The 10,775-nt window shown below is 39.3% G+C and overlaps 1 long non-coding RNA gene across 1 annotated transcript in view; it reads right to left on the minus strand.

Annotated features, from left to right (window-relative positions):
- Positions 1-10,775, minus strand: part of LOC135313087 (uncharacterized) — a 307,634-nt gene that overhangs the window by 22,093 nt on the left and 274,766 nt on the right. The window contains exon 8 of the long non-coding RNA XR_010372679.1: positions 2,663-2,755. This is a non-coding gene — a long non-coding RNA (uncharacterized LOC135313087). The remainder of the gene's footprint in view (positions 1-2,662; positions 2,756-10,775) is intronic.

A 10,775-nucleotide genomic window follows, 5' to 3' on the forward strand; every position in this document is an offset into this window, starting at 1 on the left:
CCACAAAAACTGTCCTCTGTGAAGAGCTGCTGTGAAGAATGCTCTTTTCATTTGTTTGTGCATAGAGCTAAACTTGTTTATTGCAACTCCATTGCCTGCAAATAAGTCATTTCACTTGAACAAACAAACAAAAACTAGAATTAAGAGTCTTCCATGCTTTTGATTAAATAGTTACTTGCCATTGTGAAATCAAGACTGAGCTTTAGTGCCCTATTTCACCTAGCCTGACTTGTTCATGTTTTAGAAGACTAGTTGTCCTACTTGGTCAAATTCATATTCCTAAGCAGAATTTCTAGGTGGTTCAGACACAGCCTGTATACTTTGGGGTTTTTTAGCATGCCTTATCTAAATTCAGATAGGAGCTTCACCTCCTATTCATAGGTTGATCACATAGTGCCCTGCTCTTTATTAAACTTGTTCAGTGTAAAAAAATAAATTTGATAGTTAATCGATAGTTCTGTGCCTTTTAGACCCACCCCTTTTAATCTTTACATGTGTTGCTTGCTTTTTTTTTTTTTTTCTCCCTAGTTCCCAAAGTGGGATACAAGCAGGTAGTTCTGGCGTGGACACACTGGTGTGTTTTCCATTTCCAGCTCTTTGCATCACATTTTAATAGCATCGGTACACAGCAGAACTACTTACCCTTGATATCTGCATTATGTGTCTCTCTTGGTCCAACACCACTTGTTCTAATTTGCCAGGAGCTTGCAGTGCACTGCCTCAGTGCTCCTTTTCAGCATGGGATGCAGGACTGTACTCATGACTTTCTGGGAGCTCCTCTTTGATCAGTCCCCTTCCTGATCTCCTTTGATCAGCTACCTTCTGGTGAGTTTTAGCCAATGACTTCCATTGTCATCTTGTGATTTCTCACACTTCTGCTTCTTCCTACAGCTCCTTTTTCAGAAAGCTCTAAATTAGCTAATACGTTCCCAGCCACATTACCCCAGTTCATGACGGAAAAAGCGCAAGTCTAGCAGCCAAGCTACAGACTCAGTTCTGGATCTAGGTGTCTACACTTATGAGAGAGAAATGTCTTACACAGCATTTGGGCTACAGGAACATAATTTTAGTGCAAATCAGTATGAACAGTATGCATATTTTTATTAGAAAGGTACAGATTTCTGGAAATTTAAATTAATCAGCAGTTCAGAACTCCTTTTTTTTGTGTGTGTGTGTTTATTTGGTAGGTTACTAATTGTTTCCCAGATTTCAGAGTGGTCACTGTGATTTTTTTCATGAGCACTAACAAAAGAAATGGTTGTCTTTACAAGGAGCACTTCTGTAGATAATATTTGTAAAACTGGAAAACAAATCTAATCTTGATGAATAAACAACACATGTTGTTTCTGACACCTTAAACAGAAAAGGTAAAGGCCCAGAGTCCCCTTTTCATAACTTTTTCTGCCCCAGCTCTCCCACCTTTATTCTTGTTCCTTATGCTACTTTACAGCATGCATCTACAGAAGAACAATACATCCAGTTATGTGGGAATGCATTTCAGCCTTATCTCAGTTGGGCAAGAAAACTATCCCTAAACAATTCTCAAATACACACAAAATCATGAGCATTACAATGTGTGGACTCAACAGGTCCAGTATTAACATACCAACAAGAAAACCATTTTCCTACCATGTTTTAAAATTTAATACCAATTAAAAACCTACTTCTTGTTCCACATAAGAAAAACTTTTTCTTTCTTTTCAATAAAATCTAGAAACTATATGTAATATATTACATTTTCCCCAAGGTCCAGTTTAGATATTCCTAGTTCCCTGTAATCCTCAATTCTTAGGGACTAAACACTTGAGAGAACACAAAAGAGAGAAAGGGATTTAGGCAGCCATGCTCCACGCTGCAGCACATGCATTTTTTATGTTCTGCTGCCTAATAAATTTTTCATCCCTGATTGAGGTCATGCCATCCAAGCCAGCAAGCTGGTTACAAATGGGAACTCCAAAAATCATCAGGTTAAGGAGGTAAAATACCCAACATAGCTAAGAGTTAAATTCTCGCTCTCAGAAATAATGCACTTAACTCTGTTTTAATGGGGAAAGTGTGTCGGCTTTTTTTCCTGTTTTGTTTCCTCTCACACCCAAATGAAAAAAAGAATCAAGGCCAGCTTAGTCCTTCGTAAGGAAAACAGGCACTACTGTAACTAACCCCACCACTGAAGCCACTATTCTGATGTGCTGGACACTGAAATTAATGAGGAAAATCTATTTTCTTCTTCTACAAGATAGCCTTCACTCTGGGACATTAAAAGTCTACAAAGATAGACAGCACCTGAGACACAGCTTTGAAGATAAAATTTTTTTGTGCACCAGAAATGATAGCTATTAAGAATTTTTTTTCCTATCTAACCTTGGTTATGGCATTCTGATGCTTTGTCTAAAAAGGGGATTTTTTTCATTTCTTAAAAGTTTCTTTAGACTATTATTAAATATGTTCAATTTTACAGAGAATTTCAATAGTAGGAACTTACCTGGGTATATACAAAAATACTTGTTAAACACACCCACACCCACCCATGTTTGTTTAAAAGAAAAGGAAAAAGCAAGACTGACTTTTAGGTGGCTAATGTGAGCATGAAATGGAGTTTCAGTGTTTGAATCCAAAACCGAAAATTTTCAAAACTCTGTATTACTCTGCTTTATCCACGTACCTGAAATGCCTTAGTCCTCAGCTCTCCCCTTCAAAGTTTTTGTCTGAATATTCGCTTTTGAATGTTTCCAGATGCACCTCATTTTCCTAAGGGCTGAATTTCCCAAGGATAGGGGGAACGAAGAAGAAAAAGAACAAATTAAATGATAGCATGTAGACACTGAAGTCCAAGGCAGTAAAAACAGTAGAGATGTAAAAACAGTAACTAATATGTTTAAGTAACTAGGAGTCAACACACACCTTTTTTTTTTTATTAGCAAAGTTACAGTGATGACTAAAAATATCCCATAATTGAGTGTAGCTAAAATTCGGTGTTTGTGGTGAGTCCACGGATACCGTTGTGCAAAAATGAGGAAAGGGGGAGGATATTCTGCTTCTGCTGTTGAGATGGAGTGTCTTTGCAACAGCAAGCATTAGATGCGTACAGCCTGAGGAACAGTAAGCAATGGAAGGAGAGAGATGGATTATCATCCAGGAATGGCAGTGGTGCGAGCATTTGTTTTCAGTTCCTGCTCCCAACACTAAATATATTACTTTAGCTACTATTTAATATGAAATGCTGACATAGTTGGGGTATTCTCCATCCCAGACAGAAGACAACCAATAAGATAATAAGTTGTCTAATAAGCTAATAAACCTTCTGATGCTCAATCCTTGAGTTTACTGAACAAGCCAGTGCAGCTTTCTAAAAAAAAAACCAAACCAAAAACAAAAAACCAAAACCCAAACCCAAAAAACAACACAACAAAAAAAAGAAAGGGGGGGTGGGGCAGAGTGCCCACTTTCCAAGATAGCCTGCATCCCTCTGGTTCAGTCACCCTTCAGGCTTAGAAGGAAATTCCCCCACCTGCTGGACAGGCAGCCTAGTAAAGAAGACTTTTATATACAAAACAGATTTCCATTCTTTCCATGATCTTCAAAGAGAGACAAGGCTGTCACCTAGACAGACACCTAGAGAGTCACCTAACCAAGAGAAAGGAAGGACTAGCTGAAAAAAAAATTATGACAGCTTATTAACTGACTGCATTTAGGTGCCTGTTTTGAAACCTAAATATTTGTATTCCATTTTAATGACCAAACCCTCCCAAGTACTCCCCACAATGTCCGTGGGTCTGATGGTAAGCATTGAAGCCTTGGGTTAGTTGTCAAAATTTCTTTCTAAATCAATAGAGAAGTTCTCATGGGTTAATAGTTACTACTTATTTTCTTGGAAGGCACATAACGCGCAGTCCTAGATATTCTTAAAAAATCCTAATCCTTCTCACATGTTTATGAATATTTTAGTTCCCTCGTTCATGTGCTATAAAATAAAGAATAAGATCTTAGGTACAAGGATGCTGGCTGTAGGAGGACAAAGGCACACACAGTTAAAAGCAGAGACCATGTTTGAAACAAGAAAAAGAAGTACTCGAATACCATCACTCTTTCTGTCTCAAATAGTCAGTAGGCGAGTTCTTCACCTTTAGAGATAAGTTAATAAGCAAGTTTAACTGTGATTCTAATTAGAGAGAATACATTCCGTTCATTTCCCATTTTCTCAGGAAAAGATGCAACAGTTTCTTTAATCACAAATCAAAGTCTCTTTATAGCTAATACTCTGGACTTAAAAACTCCCTCTCTCTTGGCTTCTTCCTAATGGGGAACTAAATGCTTCTCTGGCTCTTTCCCGCCTTTTCTGCATGCCCAGCTGCAGGATCCCAGCCCCTCTTTCTCCACTGTCAGTATGCAATTGCCATTTCATTTTGGAAGAAAGACAACCAGCAAGTACATATAACAGCTTGATAATATATTATCATTAACCTGTATAACTTAAGAGACGTAAGAGAACTATTGCAAACATTAGACATTTACCCAGTGACAGGCAGATGGTTATAAGCACCTAATTTATACGCCATAATTATAATATGCTCTATTATATGTTATCTGCTTGCACTATAACTGGGTATATTTTTTCAGCCATATCACCATTATGTTATTCTGTTCAGACAGGGCACATACTGTACAGGTTTCACTTGGTAATCAACAACCACCTGCAACTGCATCCCATCAGATGAGATCAAGACTTACTTGCAGGAACGGAGCTTCATCGTTTCCACTGGTAATTTACAATCAAAGCCGACTGACTGGAGACATTGGTCCCAGCTGAAAGGCAGCAAATGGCAGTAACCAAAGCCTGTCAGTTGTGGCTGTTGACAGTTAAGCACACTGCACTGCACTGAAGCTTGGAAAGTAAAGACAGACAACTCGCCTAAGATCTTAGTGCCTATTGAGCGGTGATAGTTAGCAGTCCTGCTATCTTCTAATGGAAATTGGTGTTATCTCCTCCGTTATGTTGCACTTCACCAGCGGTTCCCAGCATGTATGAAGACCCAGGCTCTAGTGTAGCGTAGTGTTGCACCGGTGAGCTGCTGTTGTGCATAGTAGGAGACAAAGGCCAGATAACTGGTTTTACATAAGGAACAAAAGAAAAACTTAGACGTAATCTTTGACTCTTCTGCTGTATAATTTACTTTAGTTGGGAGAGCAGAGATTAAGGTGAAAGGCTGCAAGTAGAAGCAAGTGCTTTTGAGACCCAAAGGTTACTCTAAGTTTGGATGAAGGAGTCATCCATTGGCAAGCTGCTTTACGTACCTCAGCAGGATGGTGATCAGAATTAGTTTTCTGGAGTTTCTTGAAAGGCACAGGCTCTTCGGCAGGGCCGCAAAACACTGATTTGTAAGTGGAAGAAGGACTGAGCTCAGCAAGTTGGAAAGCATACTATGTTCAGTTGGGTTTTTTTTTCCCCTCTCCCATAGACATGTCTGCAAGACAAAATTAATTCTAAACTAGCATAGCCTTTTTCCCTCTCCCTAAAACACCATGTCAGTTGTCTAAGTTCCAAAATCCTTATTGCAGGGAAAATGGAAGTTGTTTCCATTTGCCTAAGTATATTTATCACTAAAAGTTTTGTTGAACTTTTTCATGGGTTTCAATAATAGGACTCGGCATCCTTGCCAAGACACAAAGGACAGGGTGTGGCTAAGCGGCACAAGCAGGGACATGCAAGCATCCCCTCATAGTTCTACAATGTGCATCTGATTCTACCATATGCGTCTCTGCTGCCCTAACACAGAGATTATCTTCAGTGACCAAAACGTACAACTGTTTGCACAGCAACAATATACACAGGTTATTTTTAGTTCAAACATGTGGCACTACTCATTGTGCAGCTGCTTTCATGCATTAATGCATTGTGATACAAAACCCTAACTGCAAGAACCCAAATTAATTGCATGCAATGAGACATTTTGGACTGAAAACCCCTTTTGGCTACATTGGAATCAAGTTGTTGACTTTTCAAGCTAAAAGAGATATGAATCATGGAAAATATTTCATTCTTAACCCCTCAAAGTACCCAATATTCCTGAACTAATGCAAAATGCAGTTATGTGTTGGCTTAGAAATTACAACTTCTCTGCCAAAGGTTAATTTAGTCTATTCATCCAAGATTAGTTGCAAGTTTTTAAAACTGTAAATACATTCTTGTTCCTAAACAGCACAGGTTTTCAAAGCAGGGAGTATAACCCACAGCCTATAAAAGGAAAAGATTTAAAGCAGAAATGGGACATTTGACTTCTGCATATTTGGAACATTTAATCACCCTCTTGGTTATATGGAATAAGTTAGACTGGCAGCTTTTTCTTCAGCTCCTTAGTGAAAGTACATTTCTTTAATAGAGCCTTAATGCTTGTAGGATGATTTAGAATCTAGACCTATGTCTTTTACAAACAACTGTAGAACTCCTTTTTGTTTCAGCAGGGAAAAGGCCTAAAGATTGTAAGTGCCTGAAGGTACGGACCATAACTTTTTATCCTGTTTGAACAATGGAGTGCATCTTTTCAGATTCATATTACAAGGTATTAATGTATGCATGAAACCATTAATATTAGAATTAATAGGAGGAGTTTAATCTCATTCTATTAGATAGACCTATGCAAAACTTAAGCTCTTTTTAGTTGTAAGCGCCAGGTCAAAAATGTCTAAGCTATAAAAGGACTTTCTCAGGACTTATACTGCTATAAAGAAACGCAGCTGGGGAGGTAAAGTAATTTTTATGAGACCTAGGTCCCGGACAGACAAACTTTGGCAGATTTCGCTGTGGCACTTCAAAACACTGTTGCTATTGAATCACCTCACTCTGCCCCTTTGCTGCAGACAATTGCCCACATAAAATGAGCATCCTGGGTCTGCCTTGCACAGCATAATCTCAGCACACATTTACATTCACTCACAGTTTAACTCAATTACTCATGCTGCCAATTACCATATTAAAATAAGCATGTGTGCTGTTTTGTTGTCCTGACCCGAGGAAAAAAAAAGGGTAATTCAGGTGACTAAACTCTCAAAACAGCCACTCCCTCACCCACCAGAGAATTTTGTGTAATTTCATCTCATTTTCACATTTCTTTTCCACCTCTAAAATTTCTGTGGGTACATGTGGGAGCACAAAATTTTAATCCTGTTTAGATTGTAAGCAAACATGCTTTTGATAGGTTCACCTCTGACTCCAGTAGTCAGAAGCTTATTATTTACAGTAAGATGTACATTTAAAATTAGAGACAACATAATATTTAGCACCATTCTTACCATCACTAGAGCAAATTCCTCAGAGCTGAGCATGGCAGCATTATGAAGCACAGGTGAAGCAAGGGTTGGTGAGCACCCAGGCCCACAGGAAATAAGTAACCTACACTGCCATTCAGTATATGCCCCAATGCACTGTTGCTGCCAGGTGCCTCCTTTGACTTGAATGCTTTTCCAGTCAAAGAGTTTGGATAGACTTGTGTCTTTCCTCAAAATGGTGACCTACGTGAAGTGTTACACGTGGCTGAGATCTTGAAGAGTGAGGCACTATGTTGCAAGCAGTCAGGAGCGTGTTTACAGCCTCAGTAGCCCCTCAGGCAGTAACCGTGCTTCCTGTAACCCCATTCAACCTCACAGCACAGGAACCGGGGGCCCCCATTTAGTTCAAATGGACAATGCCTCTGGTCTGTCAGAGCTGGACTTTAGTCAGTAGTGCCTTGGTAAACATACAGTCAGAACATTGCCACTGATCAACCCATGACACAATGGCCTCCAGACCACGGAAAGCCACTGTCTGCATAGCAGAACTCCTCCAGTCCACAGGCTTATCTTCTGCCCAGCTCCCAAAGACCTAGCCTGCATGAGAGAAGAAGCACAAAACCTTAACACACCTGGTGAAGAGCCTGATGCCAGAATACTATTTTCTTGAAAGTGCCTGTCAGTGATGGCCTTTATTCTGAGTCCATTTCTCAGTGGGCATTCACTATCACTCAGAAACATCCCCAAAGTAAGAAGCTTTCAAACAAGGAGTTCAGAGTTCAGAGGGGCAAAAGACATTATTTTTTCTGTTGTTCCCTCAAGCAGCCCTAGTTTTTAATCTGACAGCCAGATCAAAAGCTGTCTGTAGAAGAATAAATTTCTGTCCCAGCAGCTGTAAATCAGAAATTGGAGTGGACAACCCATGTGCAGTTATAATCAAGAATTCTTATCTGGTCCATTTGGCCTTTTCAGACCCACTAGACTATCCGGAGAGAATAAGTGACACTACTGAATTTCAAAAATCCAAACGCTCCTTTTAAGGTTACAACGATCATACACATCACTTTACTGAACAGCATGAACAAGACTAGATATAAGAGGTACCCTTTGAGTTGTCCTATGGAAAGTATCATTCATTCTGTTGAGCTTCATTTTGTACCTATGTGAAGCAGTACTACAGTCTACTGTAATATTCTGAAACAGAATATGACTTTCTGTGAGGCTGCAAAGACCACAGCAACTTACCACATCCGATGCTTTTGTCAGATCAATGAAAGCTTGCAAAATACCAGCTTCTGCATATTTGCCTTGATAAAGGTCTTGACCAGATTGTTCCCTGGAAATTTTTCAATAGGTTGCATCCAACCTGCACTAAGATTCTGGAATTCTGCTTCCTGCACCATGCAGAAATAAGTGTCTGTTGATGGGAAAGCTAGTTGGCCTAGGCTGCTTAGTGAGGATCTTTTGATCTTCTTGCTGTCTAGGCCAGGTGGCCTCCTATTCTTCCTGATGCCACTGCATGTGCCCATGTCATCCACAGTGTTGTATAGCCACAGCCTTTTCCTTATCCAGTTTAGAATAGACTAGACTGTTTCAGTTGGAAGGGACCTACAATGATCATCTAGTCCAACTGCCTGACCAATTCAGGGCTGACCAAGTTAACGCATGTTGTTAAGGGCATTGTCCAAATGTCTCTTAAACACTGACAGGCCTGGGGCATCAACCACCTTGCTAGGAAGCCTGTTCCAGTGTTTGACCACATTGGAAGAGAAGCTCTGATGCTAAACTCGAGCTTCGGTAGGATCAGCACCTGCTATTGGCCTCTTAGTTGCTCTAGCTTACAGATCAGTACAACCTTGCACTAATACACCAGCTAGTGCTGGCCCTACGTGGGGTGCTTTACTACCTTCACTGCAAGTCATTTATAGTCAGGCTTTACAGAAAGGGTTTCGTTTGGTTTGGTTCCTTTCTTTTACATATTTTAGCCACTTTCACTGGCTGCAGTGGTTTAGTTTGTAAGCTGAGACAGTACATGGCTACAAGGCAGAATAATCATAGGAATATGAGCTTGATAGAGACCCTAAGGTCAACTACCACTCTAGTTGACTGCAAAACTCATAAGATAAACTTTTTGCTGGGCTAGTAAAGAGTTACCTGTAACTTCGTGTTACTATCCTAATTGTTTTAGCAAAACCCTCCAGCCAAACATGGGGCAAGAGGAGAGGAAAGCACTGTGGTTCCAGCACTGACTCCTTACAAACCTCATCCTAGGAAAATGTCCCGTTTTCTAGCATTGGTTCTGTTACTATGTTCTGTAAGCTCTTCTTAATACTAGTGAATGAGTTTTGAGCTGGCCTCAAGCATATTTATTCACATTTAATAGCACACACTGAAATTATGTTCTGATAGTAATTTGGTTAGCTGTGTTTTATGCCAATCGCTTCTACAGTCAGTACAAGAGACTTGGTAGTCTAATCTGTAATACTGCTTTAAAATGGGCAACTATAAAAATCACCTTTTCTCTCTTTCTTTTACACATATGGTAGGACTATTTTACTTGGATGGTATCTTCCTTTGTCCTCTTACCTGGAGAGAAAAAAACCAAACCAAACCAAAATACCCGTTGAACATTTTCAAACATTTCTTTACCTTAATCTCAATACATTTAACAATAATTAAGGAACTGTCCTCACAGTTACCTTGTGATGCCTCCATTAACCCATGCCCATCCTCTGCTATTTATATAGAAACAATGACCATTAGTGATTGTGTGCTTCAGATCCTGCATTATCCCATGCTTCTTTTCCTTACCCCTAAGCTATGTAATTGAAGACAGCAATATTTCTCCAATCTTATTCCCCTCTAAACAAATGTGAGAGCTCAAATTAGAAGTACTGTAATAATGTAAGTCATAAAGGAGAAACAAGGATCACAAGAAGAACTTAACAGTTGAATAATTTGATTTGTCAGCATTACTTTGGTACATCTGGGATGTCCTAAAGCACAAAGGATATTAAAACACAGACACAACTACATCAAGTGACATAAAACTCATTAGCAAAAGGAATTTTCAGGACCAATTATTGTGTAAGTGTCACCCAAATGTGCACTAAATAATCAATTCCATAGTTAAATTTGTATTTTATGAGAGTCAGCTAAAGCGGCTCAGGACAGGCCTCATACGCAGCCTGCTCAGTCACACCTTTTGTAGTAATTATTTTTGTGAAGTTTTGTGTGATATCACACAGCAACAAGTTATTCTGTTATTTGTTTCCTCTTCATTTTTAAATAGATAAAAGTAGTACAGTCTCTAACTTTTCTGATTAAAAATGCTTTTATCTGGTGATCACCCATATATTAAGAACAGAATAAAACACTTTTCTAGACCTGTGTTATCTACACATTTCTTTCTGCTGAACAACTGCTCCTGTACAGATCTGCAGCGTGCTTCATGACTTCAAAATACTAAGTACTAGATCACCATGACTGAACCATAGTAAGCAGACTTCAGG

Source organism: Phalacrocorax carbo, chromosome 4 (genome assembly GCF_963921805.1).
Source record: "Phalacrocorax carbo chromosome 4, bPhaCar2.1, whole genome shotgun sequence".
NCBI lineage: Eukaryota > Metazoa > Chordata > Aves > Suliformes > Phalacrocoracidae > Phalacrocorax > Phalacrocorax carbo.